Source organism: Rhinoderma darwinii, assembly GCF_050947455.1.
Source record: "Rhinoderma darwinii isolate aRhiDar2 chromosome 1 unlocalized genomic scaffold, aRhiDar2.hap1 SUPER_1_unloc_3, whole genome shotgun sequence".
Lineage (NCBI taxonomy): Eukaryota > Metazoa > Chordata > Amphibia > Anura > Rhinodermatidae > Rhinoderma > Rhinoderma darwinii.
The window spans coordinates 49,017-70,072 of record NW_027461667.1 but is presented as its reverse complement, the minus strand read 5'-3'; the positions used below and the strand labels follow the sequence as shown (position 1 = coordinate 70,072).

General features: G+C 38.7%; 1 protein-coding gene across 1 annotated transcript in view; it reads right to left on the bottom strand.

Moving 5' to 3' along the window:
• Nucleotides 1-21,013, bottom strand: part of LOC142673163 (gastrula zinc finger protein XlCGF66.1-like) — a 43,440-nt gene extending 22,427 nt beyond the window's left edge. Inside the window, exon 1 of the mRNA XM_075847174.1 lies at nt 20,743-21,013. The gene's annotated coding sequence lies outside the window, so the exon portion shown is untranslated. The remainder of the gene's footprint in view (nt 1-20,742) is intronic.
• Nucleotides 21,014-21,056: the final 43 nt, after the last annotated feature.

Sequence of the window (21,056 nt, the reverse complement as noted above, 5' to 3'; positions counted from 1 at the left end):
TATCCTGATGTACTCCACATATTACATATACCCTGATGTACTCCTCACATATTACATATACCCTGATGTACTCCTCACAGATTACATATACCCTGATGTACTCCTCACATATTACATATACCCTGATGTACTCCTCCCATATTACACATACCCGGATGTACTCCTCACAGCTTACATATACCCTGATGTACTCCTCATATACCCTGATGTACTCCGCACAGATTACATATACCCTGATGTACTCCTCACATATTACATATACCCTGATGTACTCCTCACAGATTACATATACCCTGATGTACTCCTCACATATTACATATACCCTGATGTACTCCTCACAAATTACATATACCCCGCACAGCTTACATAAACCCTGATGTACTCCTCACATATTACATATATCCTGATGTACACCACATATTACATATACCCTGATGTACTCCTCACATATTACATTTACCCTGATGTACTCCTCACATATTACATATATCCTGATGTACACCACATATTACATATACCCTGATGTACTCCTCACATATTACATTTACCCTGATGTACTCCTCACAGATTACATATACCCTGATGTACTCCTCACATATTACATATATCCTGATGTACACCACATATTACATATACCTTGATGTACTTCTCACATCTTACATATATCCTGATGTACTCCTCACATATTACATATATCCTGATGTACACCACATATTACATATACCTTGATGTACTCCTCACATATTACATATATCCTGATGTACTTCGCCCATCTTACATATACCGATGTACAACACACAGCTTACATATACCGTGATGTACTCCGCCCAGCTTACATATACCGTGATGTACTCCGCACAGCTTACATATACCGTGATGTACTCCTCAAATATTACATATACTCTGATGTACTCCGCCCAGCTTCCATATACCGTGATGTACTCCACACAGCTTACATATACCCTGATGTACTCCTCACAGATTACATATACCCTGATGTACTCCTCACAGCTTACATATACCCTGATGTACTCCTCATATACCCTGATGTACTCCTCATATACCCTGATGTACTCCTCACATATTACATATACCCGGATGTACTCCTCACAGCTTACATATACCCTGATGTACTCCGCACATATTACATATACCCTGATGTACTCCTCACATATTACATATACCCTGATGTACTCCTCACATATTACATATACCCTGATGTACTCCTCACATATTACATATACCCTGATGTACTCCTCACATATTACATATACCCTGATGTACTCCGCCCAGCTTACATATACCCTGATGTACTCCTCACAGATTACATATACCGTGATGTTTCTTCTCACAGATTACATATACCCTGATGTTTCTTCTCACAGATTACATATACCCTGATGTACTCCTCACAGATTACATATACCCTGATGTTTCTTCTCACAGATTACATATACCCTGATGTTTCTTCTCACAGATTACATATACCCTGATGTACTCCTCACAGATTACATATACCCTGATGTACTCCTCACATATTACATATACCCGGAATATACTCCTCACAGCTTACATATACCCTGATGTACTCCTCACAGATTACATTTACCCTGATGTACTCCTCACATATTACATATACCCTGATGTACTCCTCACATATTACATATACCCTGATGTACTCCTCACAGATTACATATACCCTGATGTACTCCTCACATATTACATATACCCTGATGTACTCCGCCCAGCTTACATATACCGTGATGTACTCCGCACAGCTTACATATACCCTGATGTACTCCTCAAATATTACATATACCCTGATGTACTCCTCACAGATTACATATACCCTGATGTACTCCTCACAGCTTACATATATCCTGATGTACTCCTCACAGCTTACATATACCCTGATGTACTCCACATATTACATATACCCTGATGTACTCCTCACATATTACATATATCCTGATGTACTCCGCCCAGCTTACATATACCGATGTACTCCGCACAGCTTACATATACCCTGATGTACTCCGCCCAGCTTACATATACCGTGATGTACTCCGCCCAGCTTACATATACCGTGATGTACTCCGCCCAGCTTACATATACCGTGATGTACTCCGCACAGCTTACATATACCCTGATGTACTCCTCAAATATTACATATACCCTGATGTACTCCGCCCAGCTTACCTATAACGTGATGTACTCCACACAGCTTACATATACCCTGATGTACTCCTCACATATTACATATATCCTGATGTACTCCTCACATATTACATATACCGTGATGTACTCCTCACAGATTACATATACCCTGATGTACTCCTCCCATATTACACATACCCGGATGTACTCCTCACAGCTTACATATACCCTGATGTACTCCTCATATACCCTGATGTACTCCGCACAGATTACATATACCCTGATGTACTCCTCACATATTACATATACCCTGATGTACTCCTCACATATTACATATACCCTGATGTACTCCTCACATATTACATATACCCTGATGTACTCCTCACATATTACATATACCCTGATGTACTCCTCACATATTACATATACCCTGATGTACTCCTCACATATTACATATACCCTGATGTACTCCTCACATATTACATATACCCTGATGTACTCCTCACATATTACATATACCCCGCACAGCTTACATAAACCCTGATGTACTCCTCACAGATTACATATATCCTGATGTACTCCTCACATATTACATATATCCTGATGTACACCACATATTACATATACCCTGATGTACTCCTCACAGATTACATATATCCTGATGTACTCCTCACATATTACATATATCCTGATGTACTTCGCCCATCTTACATATACCGATGTACTCCGCCCAGCTTACATATACCCTGATGTACTCCGCCCAGCTTACATATACCGTGATGTACTCCGCACAGCTTACATATACCGTGATGTACTCCTCAAATATTACATATACCCTGATGTACTCCGCCCAGCTTGCATATACCGTGATGTACTCCACACAGCTTACATATACCCTGATGTACTCCTCACAGATTACATATACCCTGATGTACTCCTCACAGATTACATATACCCTGATGTACTCCTCACAGATTACATATACCCTGATGTACTCCTCACAGATTACATATACCCTGATGTACTCCTCACAGCTTACATATACCCTGATGTACTCCTCATATACCCTGATGTACTCCTCACATATTACATATACCCGGATGTACTCCTCACAGCTTACATATACCCTGATGTACTCCGCACAGATTACATATACCCTGATGTACTCCTCACATATTACATATACCCTGATGTACTCCTCACATATTACATATACCCTGATGTACTCCTCATATATTACATATACCCTGATGTACTCCTTACATATACCCTGATGTACTCCTCACATATTACATATATCCTGATGTACTCCTCACATATAACATATACCCTGATGTACTCCTCACATATTACATATACCCTGATGTACTCCGCCCAGCTTACATATACCCTGATGTACTCCTCACAGATTACATATACCGTGATGTTTCTTCTCAGATTACATATACCGTGATGTTTCTTCTCAGATTACATATACCGTGATGTTTCTTCTCACAGATTACATATACCCTGATGTTTCTTCTCACAGATTACATATACCCTGATGTTTCTTCTCACAGATTACATATACCCTGATGTACTCCTCACAGATTACATATACCCTGATGTTTCTTCTCACAGATTACATATACCCTGATGTTTCTTCTCACAGATTACATATACCCTGATGTACTCCTCACAGATTACATATACCCTGATGTACTCCTCACATATTACATATACCCGGAATATACTCCTCACAGCTTACATATACCCTGATGTACTCCTCACAGATTACATTTACCCTGATGTACTCCTCACATATTACATATACCCTGATGTACTCCTCACAGATTACATATACCCTGACGTACTCCTCACATATTACATATACCCTGATGTACTCCTCATATACCCTGATGTACTCCGCACAGATTACATATACCCTGATGTACTCCTCACATATTACATATACCCGGATGTACTCCTCACAGATTACATATACCCGGATGTACTCCTCACAGATTACATATACCCGGATGTACTCCTCACAGATTACATATACCCTGATGTACTCCTCACAGATTACATATACCCTGATGTACTCCTCACATATTACATATACCCTGATGTACTCCTCACATCTTACATATACCCTGATGTACTCCTCACATATTACATATACCCTGATGTACCCGCACATATTACATATACCCTGATGTACTCCTCACATATTACATATACCCTGATGTACTCCGCCCAGCTTACATATACAAGATGTACTCCTCACAGATTACATATACCGTGATGTTTCTTCTCACAGATTACATATACCCTGATGTTTCTTCTCACAGATTACATATACCCTGATGTTTCTTCTCACAGATTACATATACCCTGATGTTTCTTCTCACAGATTACATACCCTGATGTACTCCTCACAGATTACATATATCCTGATGTACTCCTCACAGATTACATATATCCTGATGTACTCCTCACAGATTACATATATCCTGATGTACTCCTCACAGATTACATATATCCTGATGTACTCCTCACAGATTACATATACCCTGAAGTACTCCTCACAGATTACATATACCCTGATGTACTTATATAGGAGATAGGACACTTATAATGTGGTGACAGAGCCTCTTTACTTATATAGGAGATAGGGCACTTATAATGTGGTGACAGAGCCTCTTTACTTATATAGGAGATAGGGCACTTATAATGTAGTAACAGAGCCTCTTTACTTATATAGGAGATAGGGCACTTATAATGTGGTGACAGAGTCTCTTTACTTATATAGGAGATAGGACACTTATAATGTGGTGACAGAGTCTCTTTACTTATATAGGAGATAGGACACTTATAATGTGGTGACAGAGCCTCTTTACTTATATAGGAGATAGGGCACTTATAATGTAGTAACAGAGCCTCTTTACTTATATAGGAGATAGGGCACTTATAATGTGGTGACAGAGTCTCTTTACTTATGTACTCCTCACAGTTTACATATACCCTGATGTACTCCTCATATACCCTGATGTACTCCTCATATACCCTGATGTACTCCTCACATATTACATATACCCGGATGTACTCCTCACAGCTTACATATACCCTGATGTACTCCGCACAGATTACATATACCCTGATGTACTCCTCACATATTACATATACCCTGATGTACTCCTCACATATTACATATACCCTGATGTACTCCGCCCAGCTTACATATACCCTGATGTACTCCTCACAGATTACATATACCGTGATGTTTCTTCTCAGATTACATATACCGTGATGTTTCTTCTCACAGATTACATATACCCTGATGTTTCTTCTCACAGATTACATATACCCTGATGTACTCCTCACAGATTACATATACCCTGATGTTTCTTCTCACAGATTACATATACCCTGATGTTTCTTCTCACAGATTACATATACCCTGATGTACTCCTCACAGATTACATATACCCTGATGTACTCCTCACAGATTACATATACCCTGATGTACTCCTCACAGATTACATATGCCCGGAATATACTCCTCACAGCTTACATATACCCTGATGTACTCCTCACAGATTACATTTACCCTGATGTACTCCTCACATATTACATATACCCTGATGTACTCCTCACAGATTACATATACCCTGACGTACTCCTCACATATTACATATACCCTGATGTACTCCTCACAGCTTACATATACCCTGATGTACTCCTCACATATTACATATACCCTGATGTACTCCTCACAGATTACATATACCCTGATGTTTCTTCTCACAGATTACATATGCCCGGAATATACTCCTCACAGCTTACATATACCCTGATGTACTCCTCACAGATTACATTTACCCTGATGTACTCCTCACATATTACATATACCCTGATGTACTCCTCACAGATTACATATACCCTGACGTACTCCTCACATATTACATATACCCTGATGTACTCCTCACATATTACATATACCCTGATGTACTCCGCCCAGCTTACATATACCGTGATGTACTCCGCACAGCTTACATATACCCTGATGTACTCCTCAAATATTACATATACCCTGATGTACTCCGCCCAGCTTGCATATACCGTGATGTACTCCACACAGCTTACATATACCCTGATGTACTCCTCATATACCCTGATGTACTCCGCACAGATTACATATACCCTGATGTACTCCTCACATATTACATATACCCGGATGTACTCCGCACAGATTACATATACCCTGATGTAGTCCTCACATATTACATATATCCTGATGTACTCCTCACATATTACATATACCCTGATGTACTCCTCACATTACATATATCCTGATGTACTCCTCACATTACATATACCCTGATGTACTCCTCACATTACATATACCCTGATGTACTCCTCACATATTACATATACCCTGATGTACTCCTCACATATTACATATACCCTGATGTACTCCTCACATATTACATATACCCTGATGTACTCCTCACATCTTACATATACCCTGATGTACTCCTCACATATTACATATACCCTGATGTACCCGCACATATTACATATACCCTGATGTACTCCTCACAGATTACATATACCCTGATGTTTCTTCTCACAGATTACATATACCCTGATGTACTCCTCACAGATTACATATACCCTGATGTTTCTTCTCACAGATTACATATACCCTGATGTTTCTTCTCACAGATTACATATACCCTGATGTTTCTTCTCACAGATTACATATATCCTGATGTACTCCTCACAGATTACATATATCCTGATGTACTCCTCACAGATTACATATATCCTGATGTACTCCTCACAGATTACATATATCCTGATGTACTCCTCACAGATTACATATACCCTGAAGTACTCCTCACAGATTACATATACCCTGATGTACTCCTCACAGCTTACATATACCCTGATGTACTCCTCACAGATTACATATATAATGTGGTGACAGAGTCTCTTTACTTATATAGGAGATAGGGCACTTATCACAATGGCAAAAAAGAGAAAGGTCCAGCGATGTGTGGTATAAGTGGGGGAAACTCCGTTTCCACTTTATTGAAGATAATACACCAACATACAAAGAGATATGACGGATAACACCAGGAGAATAACGAGGTGGTTGAAATGGCAAGAAATGAAGCCTACGCGTTTCGAGCACTGGCTGTGCTCTTAATCATGGCTAAGACAAATGACCGACTGCAAGGTGAGGAAATAAATGTATCCTGGGAAAATGGGAGGGTGTGCCGAAAACGTAACAACACCCTCATTTATGGTAATTTCAACACCAGGAGACACGTTCAATGAAAAGGTACGTATAAATTGTAACCTGAGTGTATCTAATATATTGGAAATATTTATGAAGGAAATTCAACTAGAAAATGTGTTAGATACGTACTCTAACACAAGTCTCGGGAATATATAATACAGTATATCAATATATTAGATGCTTGCAGAACGTCATGAGTCTAAAACGAATGCATTTAAACAGAGAAATGAAAATAATTTCATGCAAAAAAACATAACATTGTAAGTGAAAATGAAAATACAGAAAAACAGGAATAATAATAAGCACGGAAAACAAAAAGCAAATATACATACGAACATATGATAATTTGACCGGGATAGTAAAGTCGGCAATTAACTGCCGAAAATAATACAAAATTGATACACTAATAAAGAAAATAGATAACCGGATGAAAATAATGATATATATATGCGCAGTACTGTAAATGGCACCAAACTAATAATACATAATGAAAACAATCCATGATCTATCAAATCTGAATACAATATAAGAGTGGGTGCCAGGGTGGAAAACAGAAATGCATATATAAAACCGAAAATATTTATATATAACTAACACCGGCCTAGTAAAAATAAGAAAGAAAAAGGAAAAATATCCATATATAGAGATATGTATAGATATATTAGATAGTTGATGAAATAGCTATAACCTACATATGAAAAATGTTAAAAAGTGTAAAATATAAAAACAAACTATCTTGAAAATGATTTTCAATATAATGTGGTGACAGAGTCTCTTTACTTATATAGGAGATAGGGCACTTATAATGTGGTGACAGAGCCTCTTTACTTATATAGGAGATAGGACACTTATAATGTGGTGACAGAGCCTCTTTACTTATATAGGAGATAGGACACTTATAATGTGGTGACAGCCTCTTTACTTATATAGGAGATAGGACACTTATAATGTGGTGACAGAGCCTCTTTACTTATATAGGAGATAGGACACTTATAATGTGGTGACAGTGTCTCTTTACTTATATAGGAGATAGGGCACTTATAATGTGGTGACAGAGTCTCTTTACTTATATAGGAGATAGGGCAGTTATAATGTGGTGACAGAGCCTCTTTACTTATATAGGAGATAGGACACTTATAATGTGGTGACAGAGCCTCTTTACTTATATAGGAGATAGGGCACTTATAATGTGGTGACAGAGCCTCTTTACTTATATAGGAGATAGGACACTTATAATGTGGTGACAGTCTCTTTACTTATATAGGAGATAGGACACTTATAATGTGGTGACAGAGCCTCTTTACTTATATAGGAGATAGGACACTTATAATGTGGTGACAGAGTCTCTTTACTTATATAGGAGATAGGGCACTTATAATGTGGTGACAGAGTCTCATTACTTATATAGGAGATAGGACACTTATAATGTGGTGACACAGCCTCTTTACTTATATAGGAGATAGGACACTTATAATGTGGTGACAGAGCCTCTTTACTTATATAGGAGATAGGGCACTTATAATGTGGTGACAGAGCCTCTTTTCTTATATAGGAGATAGGACACTTATAATGTGGTGACAGAGCCTCATTACTTATATAGGAGATAGGGCACTTATAATGTGGTGACAGAGTCTCTTTACTTATATAGGAGATAGGGCACTTATAATGTGGTGACAGAGTCTCTTTACTTATATAGGAGATAGGACACTTATAATGTGGTGACAGAGCCTCTTTACTTATATAGGAGATAGGGCACTTATAATGTGGTGACAGAGCCTCTTTACTTATATAGGAGATAGGGCACTTATAATGTGGTGACAGCGTCTTTACTTATATAGGAGATAGGACACTTATAATGTGGTGACAGCCTCTTTACTTATATAGGAGATAGGACACTTATAATGTGGTGACAGCCTCTTTACTTATATAGGAGATAGGACACTTATAATGTGGTGACAGTCTCTTTACTTATATAGGAGATAGGGCACGTATAATGTGGTGACAGAGTCTCTTTACTTATATAGGAGATAGGGCACTTATAATGTGGTGACAGAGTCTCTTTACTTATATAGGAGATAGGGCACTTATAATGTGGTGACAGAGTCTCTTTACTTATATAGGAGATAGGACACTTATAATGTGGTGACAGAGTCTCTTATATAGGAGATAGGGCACTTATAATGTGGTGACAGCGTCTTTACTTATATAGGAGATAGGACACTTATAATGTGGTGACAGCCTCTTTACTTATATAGGAGATAGGACACTTATAATGTGGTGACAGCCTCTTTACTTATATAGGAGATAGGGCACTTATAATGTGGTGACAGAGGCTCTTTACTTATATAGGAGATAGGACACTTATAATGTGGTGACAGAGTCTCTTTACTTATATAGGAGATAGGGCACTTATAATGTGGTGACAGAGTCTCTTTACTTATATAGGAGATAGGACACTTATAATGAGGTGACAGAGCCTCTTTACTTATATAGGAGATAGGGCACTTATAATGTGGTGACAGAGTCTCTTTACTTATATAGGAGATAGGGCACTTATAATGTGGTGACAGAGTCTCTTTACTTATATAGGAGATAGGACACTTATAATGTGGTGACAGAGTCTCTTATATAGGAGATAGGGCACTTATAATGTGGTGACAGCGTCTTTACTTATATAGGAGATAGGACACTTATAATGTGGTGACAGCCTCTTTACTTATATAGGAGATAGGGCACGTATAATGTGGTGACAGAGTCTCTTTACTTATATAGGAGATAGGGCACTTATAATGTGGTGACAGAGCCTCTTTACTTATATAGGAGATAGGACACTTATAATGTGGTGACAGCCTCTTTACTTATATAGGAGATAGGACACTTATAATGTGGTGACAGAGCCTCTTTACTTATATAGGAGATAGGGCACTTATAATGTGGTGACAGAGCCTCTTTACTTATATAGGAGATAGGGCACTTATAATGTGGTGACAGCGTCTTTACTTATATAGGAGATAGGACACTTATAATGTGGTGACAGCCTCTTTACTTATATAGGAGATAGGGCACGTATAATGTGGTGACAGAGTCTCTTTACTTATATAGGAGATAGGGCACTTATAATGTGGTGACAGAGTCTCTTTACTTATATAGGAGATAGGGCACTTATAATGTGGTGACAGAGTCTCTTTACTTATATAGGAGATAGGACACTTATAATGTGGTGACAGAGTCTCTTATATAGGAGATAGGGCACTTATAATGTGGTGACAGCGTCTTTACTTATATAGGAGATAGGACACTTATAATGTGGTGACAGCCTCTTTACTTATATAGGAGATAGGACACTTATAATGTGGTGACAGCCTCTTTACTTATATAGGAGATAGGGCACTTATAATGAGGTGACAGAGCCTCTTTACTTATATAGGAGATAGGGCACTTATAATGTGGTGACAGTCTCTTTACTTATATAGGAGATGGGACACTTATAATGTGGTGACAGGACATATATATATAGGACATATATATAGTGGAATGTTCCCAATGTAATTTAAAATATGTAGGTTGTGGTGACAGAGCCTCTTTACTTATATAGGAGATAGGACACTTATAATGTGGTGACAGAGTCTCTTTACTTATATAGGAGATAGGGCACTTATGTGATGACAGAGCCTCATTACTTATATAGGAGATAGGGCACTTATAATGTGGTGACAGTCTCTTTACTTATATAGGAGATAGGACACTTATAATGTGGTGACAGAGCCTCTTTACTTATATAGGAGATAGGACACTTATAATGTGGTGACAGAGTCTCTTTACTTATATAGGAGATAGGACACTTATAATGTGGTGACAGAGCCTCTTTACTTATATAGGAGATACAGCACTTATAATGTGGTGACAGAGTCTCTTTACTTATATAGGAGATAGGGCACTTATAATGTGGTGACAGAGCCTCTTTACTTATATAGGAGATAGGACACTTATAATGTGGTGACAGAGCCTCTTTACTTATATAGGAGATAGGACACTTATAATGTGGTGACAGAGCCTCTTTACTTATATAGGTGATAGGGCACTTATAATGTGGTGACAGAGCCTCTTTACTTATATAGGAGATAGGGCACTTATAATGTGGTGACAGCCTCTTTACTTATATAGGAGATAGGACACTTATAATGTGGTGACAGAGTCTCTTTACTTATATAGGAGATAGGGCACTTATAATGTGGTGACAGAGCCTCTTTACTTATATAGGAGATAGGACACTTATAATGTGGTGACAGAGCCTCTTTACTTATATAGGAGATAGGGCACTTATAATGAGGTGACAGAGCCTCTTTACTTATATAGGAGATAGGGCACTTATAATGTGGTGACAGAGCCTCTTTACTTATATAGGAGATAGGGCACTTATAATGAGGTGACAGAGCCTCTTTACTTATATAGGAGATAGGGCACTTATAATGTGGTGACAGAGCCTCTTTACTTATATAGGAGATAGGACACTTATAATGTGGTGACAGAGCCTCTTTACTTATATAGGAGATAGGGCACTTATAATGTGGTGACAGAGCCTCTTTACTTATATAGGAGATAGGGCACTTATAATGTGGTGACAGAGCCTCTTTACTTATATACGAGATAGGACACTTATAATGTGGTGACAGAGTCTCTTTACTTATATACGAGACAGGACACTTATAATGTGGTGACAGAGCCTCTTTACTTATGTAGGAGATAGGGCACTTATAATGTGGTGACAGAGTCTCTTTACTTATATAGGAGATAGGGCACTTATAATGTGGTGACAGAGCCTATTTACCTATATAGGAGATAGGACACTTATAATGTGGTGACAGAGTCTCATTACTTATATAGGTGATAGGGCACTTATAATGTGGTGACAGTCTCATTACTTATATAGGAGATAGGGCACTTATAATGTGGTGACAGAGCCTCTTTACTTATATACGAGATAGGACACTTATAGTGTGGTGACAGAGCCTCTTTACTTATATACGAGATAGGACACTTATAATGTGGTGACAGAGTCTCATTACTTATATAGGAGATAGGGCACTTATAATGTGGAGACAGTCTCTTTACTTATATAGGAGATAGGGCACTTATAATGTGGTGACAGAGCCTCTTTACTTATATAGGAGATAGGACACTTATAATGTGGTGACAGCCTCTTTACTTATATAGGAGATAGGGCACTTATAATGTGGTGACAGAGTCTCATTACTTATATAGGAGATAGGGCACTTATAATGTGGTGACAGTCTCTTTACTTATATAGGAGATAGGACACTTATAATGTGGTGACAGAGTCTCTTTACTTATATAGGAGATAGGACACTTATAATGTGGTGACAGAGCCTCTTTACTTATATAGGAGATAGGGCACTTATAATGTTGTGACAGAGTCTCATTACTTATATAGGAGATAGGGCACTTATAATGTGGTGACAGAGGCTCTTTACTTATATAGGAGATAGGACACTTATAATGTGGTGACAGAGTCTCATTACTTATATAGGAGATAGGGCACTTATAATGTGGTGACAGCCTCTTTACTTATATAGGAGATAGGACACTTATAATGTGGTGACAGAGCCTCTTTACTTATATAGGAGATAGGACACTTATAATGTGGTGACAGAGCCTCTTTATTTATATAGGAGATAGGACACTTATAATGTGGTGACAGAGCCTCTTTACTTATATAGGAGATAGGACACTTATAATGTGGTGACAGAGTCTCTTTACTTATATAGGAGATAGGACACTTATAATGTGGTGACAGAGCCTCTTTACTTATATAGGAGATAGGACACTTATAATGTGGTGACAGAGCCTCTTTACTTATATAGGAGATAGGGCACTTATAATGTGGTGACAGAGCCTCTTTACTTATATAGGAGATAGGACACTTATAATGTGGTGACAGAGCCTCTTTACTTATATAGGAGATAGGGCACTTATAATGTGGTGACAGTCTCTTTACTTATATAGGAGATGGGGCACTTATAATGTGGTGACAGAGCCTCTTTACTTATATAGGAGATAGGGCACTTATAATGTGGTGACAGAGCCTCTTTACTTATATAGGAGATAGGACACTTATAATGTGGTGACAGAGCCTCTTTACTTATATAGGAGATAGGGCACATATAATGTGGTGACAGAGCCTCTTTACTTATATAGGAGATAGGGCACTTATAATGTGGTGACAGAGCCTCTTTACTTATATAGGAGATAGGGCACTTATAATGTGGTGACAGCGTCTTTACTTATATAGGAGATAGGACACTTATAATGTGGTGACAGCCTCTTTACTTATATAGGAGATAGGACACTTATAATGTGGTGACAGCCTCTTTACTTATATAGGAGATAGGACACTTATAATGTGGTGACAGTCTCTTTACTTATATAGGAGATAGGGCACGTATAATGTGGTGACAGAGTCTCTTTACTTATATAGGAGATAGGACACTTATAATGTGGTGACAGTCTCTTTACTTATATAGGAGATAGGGCACTTATAATGTGGTGACAGAGCCTCTTTACTTATATAGGAGATAGGACACTTATAATGTGGTGACAGAGCCTCTTTACTTATATAGGAGATAGGACACTTATAATGTGGTGACAGCCTCTTTACTTATATAGGAGATAGGACACTTATAATGTAGTAACAGAGTCTCTTTACTTATATAGGAGATAGGGCACTTATAATGTGGTGACAGAGTCTCTTTACTTATATAGGAGATAGGGCACTTATAATGTGGTGACAGAGTCTCCTTACTTATATAGGAGATAGGACACTTATAATGTGGTGACAGAGGCTCTTTACTTATATAGGAGATAGGGCACTTATAATGTGGTGACAGCCTCTTTACTTATATAGGAGATAGGACACTTATAATGTGGTGACAGAGCCTCTTTACTTATATAGGAGATAGGACTCTTATAATGTGGTGACAGAGCCTCTTTACTTATATAGGAGATAGGACACTTATAATGTGGTGACAGAGTCTCTTTACTTATATAGGAGATAGGACACTTATAATGTGGTGACAGAGTCTCATTACTTATATAGGAGATAGGACACTTATAATGTGGTGACAGAGTCTCTTTACTTATATAGGAGATAGGACACTTATAATGTGGTGACAGAGCCTCTTTACTTATATAGGAGATAGGACACTTATAATGTGGTGACAGAGCCTCTTTACTTATATAGGAGACAGGACACTTATAATGTGGTGACAGCCTCTTTACTTATATAGGAGACAGGACACTTATAATGTGGTGACAGAGCCTCTTTACTTATATAGGAGATAGGACACTTATAATGTGGTGACAGAGCCTCTTTACTTATATAGGAGATAGGGCACTTATAATGTGGTGACAGAGCCTCTTTACTTATATAGGAGATAGGACACTTATAATGTGGTGACAGAGTCTCATTACTTATATAGGAGATAGGACACTTATAATGTGGTGACAGAGCCTCTTTACTTATATAGGAGATAGGACACTTATAATCTGGTGACAGAGCCTCTTTACTTATATAGGAGATAGGACACTTATAATGTGGTGACAGAGCCTCTTTACTTATATAGGAGATAGGACACTTATAATGTGGTGACAGAGCCTCATTACTTATATAGGAGATAGGGCACTTATAATGTGGAGACAGAGCCTCTTTACTTATATAGGAGATAGGACACTTATAATGTGGTGACAGAGTCTCTTTACTTATATAGGAGATAGGACACTTATAATGTGGTGACAGAGTCTCATTACTTATATAGGAGATAGGACACTTATAATGTGGTGACAGAGTCTCTTTACTTATATAGGAGATAGGACACTTATAATGTGGTGACAGAGCCTCTTTACTTATATAGGAGATAGGACACTTATAATGTGGTGACAGAGCCTCTTTACTTATATAGGAGACAGGACACTTATAATGTGGTGACAGCCTCTTTACTTATATAGGAGACAGGACACTTATAATGTGGTGACAGAGCCTCTTTACTTATATAGGAGATAGGACACTTATAATGTGGTGACAGAGCCTCTTTACTTATATAGGAGATAGGGCACTTATAATGTGGTGACAGAGCCTCTTTACTTATATAGGAGATAGGACACTTATAATGTGGTGACAGAGCCTCTTTACTTATATAGGAGATAGGACACTTATAATGTGGTGACAGAGTCTCATTACTTATATAGGAGATAGGGCACTTATAATGTGGTGACAGAGTCTCTTTACTTATATAGGAGATAGGACACTTATAATGTGGTGACAGAGCCTCATTACTTATATAGGAGATAGGGCACTTATAATGTGGAGACAGAGCCTCTTTACTTATATAGGAGATAGGGCACTTATAATGTGGTGACAGAGCCTCTTTACTTATATAGGAGATAGGGCACTTATAATGTGGTGACAGAGTCTCTTTACTTATATAGGAGATAGGACACTTATAATGTGGTGACAGCCTCTTTACTTATATAGGAGATAGGGCACTTATAATGTGGTGACAGACTCTCTTTACTTATATAGGAGATGGGACACTTATAATGAGGTGACAGAGCGTCTTTACTTATATAGGAGATAGGACACTTATAATGTGGTGACAGAGCCTCTTTACTTATATAGGAGATATGGCACTTATAATGTGGTGACAGAGCCTCTTTACTTATATAGGAGATAGGGCACTTATAATGTGGTGACAGAGTCTCTTTACTTATATAGGAGATAGGACACTTATAATGTGGTGACAGAGCCTCTTTACTTATATAGGAGATAGGACACTTATAATGTGGTGACAGAGCCTCTTTACTTATATAGGAGATAGGGCACTTATAATGTGGTGACAGAGTCTCTTTACTTATATAGGAGATAGGGCACTTATAATGTGGTGACAGAGTCTCTTTACTTATATAGGAGATAGGGCACTTATAATGTGGTGACAGAGTCTCTTTACTTATATAGGAGATAGGGCACTTATAATGTGATGACAGAGCCTCTTTACTTATATAGGAGATAGGGCACTTATAATGTGGTGACAGCCTCTTTACTTATATAGGAGATAGGACACTTATAATGTGGTGACAGAGTCTCTTTACTTATATAGGAGATAGGACACTTATAATGTGGAGACAGAGCCTCTTTACTTATATAGGAGATAGGACACTTATAATGTGGTGACAGAGCCTCTTTACTTATATAGGAGATAGGGCACTTATAATGTGGTGACAGAGTCTCTTTACTTATATAGGAGATAGGGCACTTATAATGTGGTGACAGAGTCTCTTTACTTATATAGGAGATAGGGCACTTATAATGTGGTGACAGAGTCTCTTTACTTATATAGGAGATAGGGCACTTATAATGTGATGACAGAGCCTCTTTACTTATATAGGAGATAGGGCACTTATAATGTGGTGACAGCCTCTTTACTTATATAGGAGATAGGACACTTATAATGTGGTGACAGAGTCTCTTTACTTATATAGGAGATAGGACACTTATAATGTGGTAACAGAGCCTCTTTACTTATATAGGAGATAGGACACTTATAATGTGGTGACAGAGTCTCATTACTTATATAGGAGATAGGACACTTATAATGTGGTGACAGAGCCTCTTTACTTATATAGGAGATAGGGCACTTATAATGTGGTGACAGAGCCTCTTTACTTATATAGGAGATAGGACACTTATAATGTGGTGACAGAGCCTCTTTACTTATATACGAGATAGGACACTTATAATGTGGTGACAGAGTCTCTTTACTTATATAGGAGATAGGACACTTATAATGTGGTGACAGAGCCTCTTTACTTATATAGGAGATAGGGCACTTATAATGTGGTGACAGAGTCTCTTTACTTATATAGGAGATAGGACACTTATAATGTGGTGACAGAGTCTCTTTACTTATATAGGAGATAGGGCACTTATAATGAGGTGACAGAGCCTCTTTACTTATATAGGAGATAGGACACTTATAATGTGGTGACAGAGCCTCTTTACTTATATGGGAGATAGGGCACTTATAATGTGGTGACAGAGCCTCTTTACTTATATAGGAGATAGGACACTTATAATGTGGTGACAGCCTCTTTATTTATATAGGAGATGGGACACTTATAATGTGGTGACAGAGTCTCTTTACTTATATAAGAGATAGGACACTTATAATGTGGTGACAGAGTCTCTTTACTTATATAGGAGATAGAGCACTTATAATGTGGTGACAGAGCCTCTTTACTTATATAGGAGATAGGACACTTATAATGTGGTGACAGAGTCTCTTTACTTATATAGGAGATAGGGCACTTATAATGTGGTGACAGCCTCTTTACTTATATAGGAGATAGGGCATTTATAATGTGGTGACAGAGTCTCTTTACTTATATAGGAGATAGGGCACTTATAATGTGGAGACAGAGCCTCTTTACTTATATAGGAGATAGGGCACTTATAATGTGGTGACAGAGTCTCATTACTTATATAGGAGATAGGGCACTTATAATGTGGTGACAGAGCCTCTTTACTTATATAGGAGATAGGACACTTATAATGTGGTGACAGCCTCTTTATTTATATAGGAGATGGGACACTTATAATGTGGTGACAGACTCTCTTTACTTATATAAGAGATAGGACACTTATAATGTGGTGACAGAGTCTCTTTACTTATATAGGAGATAGGGCACGTATAATGTGGTGACAGAGTCTCTTTACTTATATAGGAGATAGGGCACTTATAATGTGGTGACAGAGCCTCTTTACTTATATAGGAGATAGGACACTTATAATGTGGAGACAGAGTCTCTTATATAGGAGATAGGACACTTATAATGTGGTGACAGAGCCTCTTTACTTATATAGGAGATAAGACACTTATAATGTGGTGACAGAGCCTCTTTACTTATATAGGAGATAGGGCACTTATAATGTGGTGACAGAGTCTCATTACTTATATAGGAGATAGGGCACTTATAATGTGGTGACAGAGCCTCTTTACTTATATAGGAGATAGGACACTTATAATGTGGTGACAGAGTCTCTTTACTTATATAGGAGATAGGGCACGTATAATGTGGTGACAGAGTCTCTTTACTTATATAGGAGATAGGACACTTATAATGTGGTGACAGCCTCTTTACTTATATAGGAGATAGGACACTTATAATGTGGTGACAGCCTCTTTACTTATATACGAGATAGTCCCTGTCACCACATTATAAGTGCCCTATTTAAATGGCTATAACGTTTTTATTTGTTGGGCTAATGACGTGATTTTTGCGCCGTTTTTTCCGTAGACAATGCAGGTATCTTATTTTATCGTTTGTATACACACCTTTTTTGCTATTTTAGAATTTTTATTCATAAAGTTTGAAAATAATAGTAAAAAAATAAGCTTTTTTACGTTTCAGCTATTTTTTTGGTAATAACATAGTTTTACCCTAAAATAGACCTTTTATTTGTGATCGTCTTTGTTTACCGTAACTCTTAATATATTACATGTCTATATTAGGGTGATTGGGTCAGCGCTAGCGTTACAACAATGATTGGCGGGGGGGGAGGGGGGGGCGTTTTTGGGGTGGGTATTTTATGTGTATTTATTATTTACATTTTTTTTTGTACGTTACTATTTTTTTATTATTATGGTCTGTCCCTCAGACGTCAAAAAAAGACCTTTGGGGAACTTTATATATATATTTTCTTTCTTTTACACCATCTTTCCCCTGTAACAGGAGCTGGGGCTGCACAGCAGGGAAATCAGCCCTCTCATAGTGACGATTGTCTAGTTAGACCCAGCAGCAGTCTGTCAGTAACGGCACCCGGTGATCACGTGACCAGTCACATGATCACCGGGAGGAATAGAGACAGCGCCGCTGCTGCTGTCTCTATTCCTGTACACAGCGATCATTCAGCGCTGTGTACAAATGATCAGAGAAGACAGAGGCAGCGAAAGCTTCTCCTATCCTCTCCTCAGGGTCCCGGCAGTCACTGACAGCCGGAGACCCGACATTCAGCTGCCCGATCACGCGGCCAGCAAGTTAAAGCCCGAGCCGTAGAAAGTCTATGGCTTGGATTTTAAGGACCCGTCCCTGACCGCGGTAAAAATACAGCCAGCGGTCGGGAAGCAGTTAATGTGTTCCTATACCGAGCTGTGCGGCGTCACGGCCAAGTAGCCAACCATTTGGGGTGCGCAGTATCAGAACAGTATGGAAGTGTCGATGCATCACGACCCAGAACAGTCATATTTATTTATTAGAAAAAAACAGTCAAATAAAGTTTTCATTTAAGAATAAAAAGAAACTTTCAAATTAAAAAAAACCTCCACAAACGATTTTCCCATTTTTTCTCTAAAGTAACGTAAAAAAACCAGAACCAGAAACATAAGTGGAATAACGGCGTCCGTGAGAGTCAGAAATACAACAGAACGTTATTTACCCGCACGGCGAACACAATAATAACAAACACCACAATGGCGGATTATTGGTCGCTATAAAAAAATATTAATAATGTAGTAAAAAGTGATGAAAATCCACAGCTCGTCCCGCAGAATCTAATCCTCGCGCCATCGACTGACAAATAACAAAGCTATAGATCTGACAAGACGGAGGAAAACACGGAACCCGTCCTGGTGATTAAGGGGTTAACCTGCGGAGCGGATTATAGACACGCAGGATATGGCATTTATACCGCGGATTCGCTGCGCATTTGTTGCAGAATTTCCCCATTAAGTTCAATGGAAAGTCAAGTTCCGCAACAACCGCCATTGTTCCCAGAATCCTCTGCGGCTCCACCGCGTCTTCACAGCAACGATGCAGGTTACACATATATAAAAAAGAAGGCGTCATGTGACCCCTGCAGCCAATCACAGCCCGGAGAGGTCACATGTCATTATAGGGGTCACCTGGACACAGCCGGAAGAGCAGGGACGTGTTGCTATGGTAACGCTCGGAGAGGTGGGGATCGGCCTTGTTGTATTTCTGTAGTAGATATTCGGGGGGATTATACGTCCACCATTTGGGGTGAATATTCGGGGTGATTTCCTTGCGTGTTGTGGGTCGTATTCGCTACGTGTGAACATTCCCTTAAACCGCACGGTGAACGACATTAACAAGAAATGTATAAAAGTCAGTGAATAAGTTGTATGTCCCGAATATTATGTCATTACAAAACACGACTCGTCCCACAAAACACCCGACCACTACAAAGACCAGAAATAACTACTTACCCCAAAGAGGCCGGCACTGGAGGGGTTAAATCCGGGCTAGGCGTCCAGTGGGCGGGGTCACTCAATGATTGATAATTATTTGTATACAGACTCATACAGGGGTGACTGATAACAGAGAACACCCGACCTGCGCTGCTCTCCACCTCGTACACGGCAATAGCGGAAGGCCTCTGATGACGTCACCCCCATGTGACCGGAGCAGGAGGGGCGGAGCTTAGAGTGGAGAATAGACCTAGCGGATAGACCTGACGAAATAAAGATCATGTGACCGCGGCATCAGGGGCGGAGCTTACAAGTGGAAAATTGTTTGATGT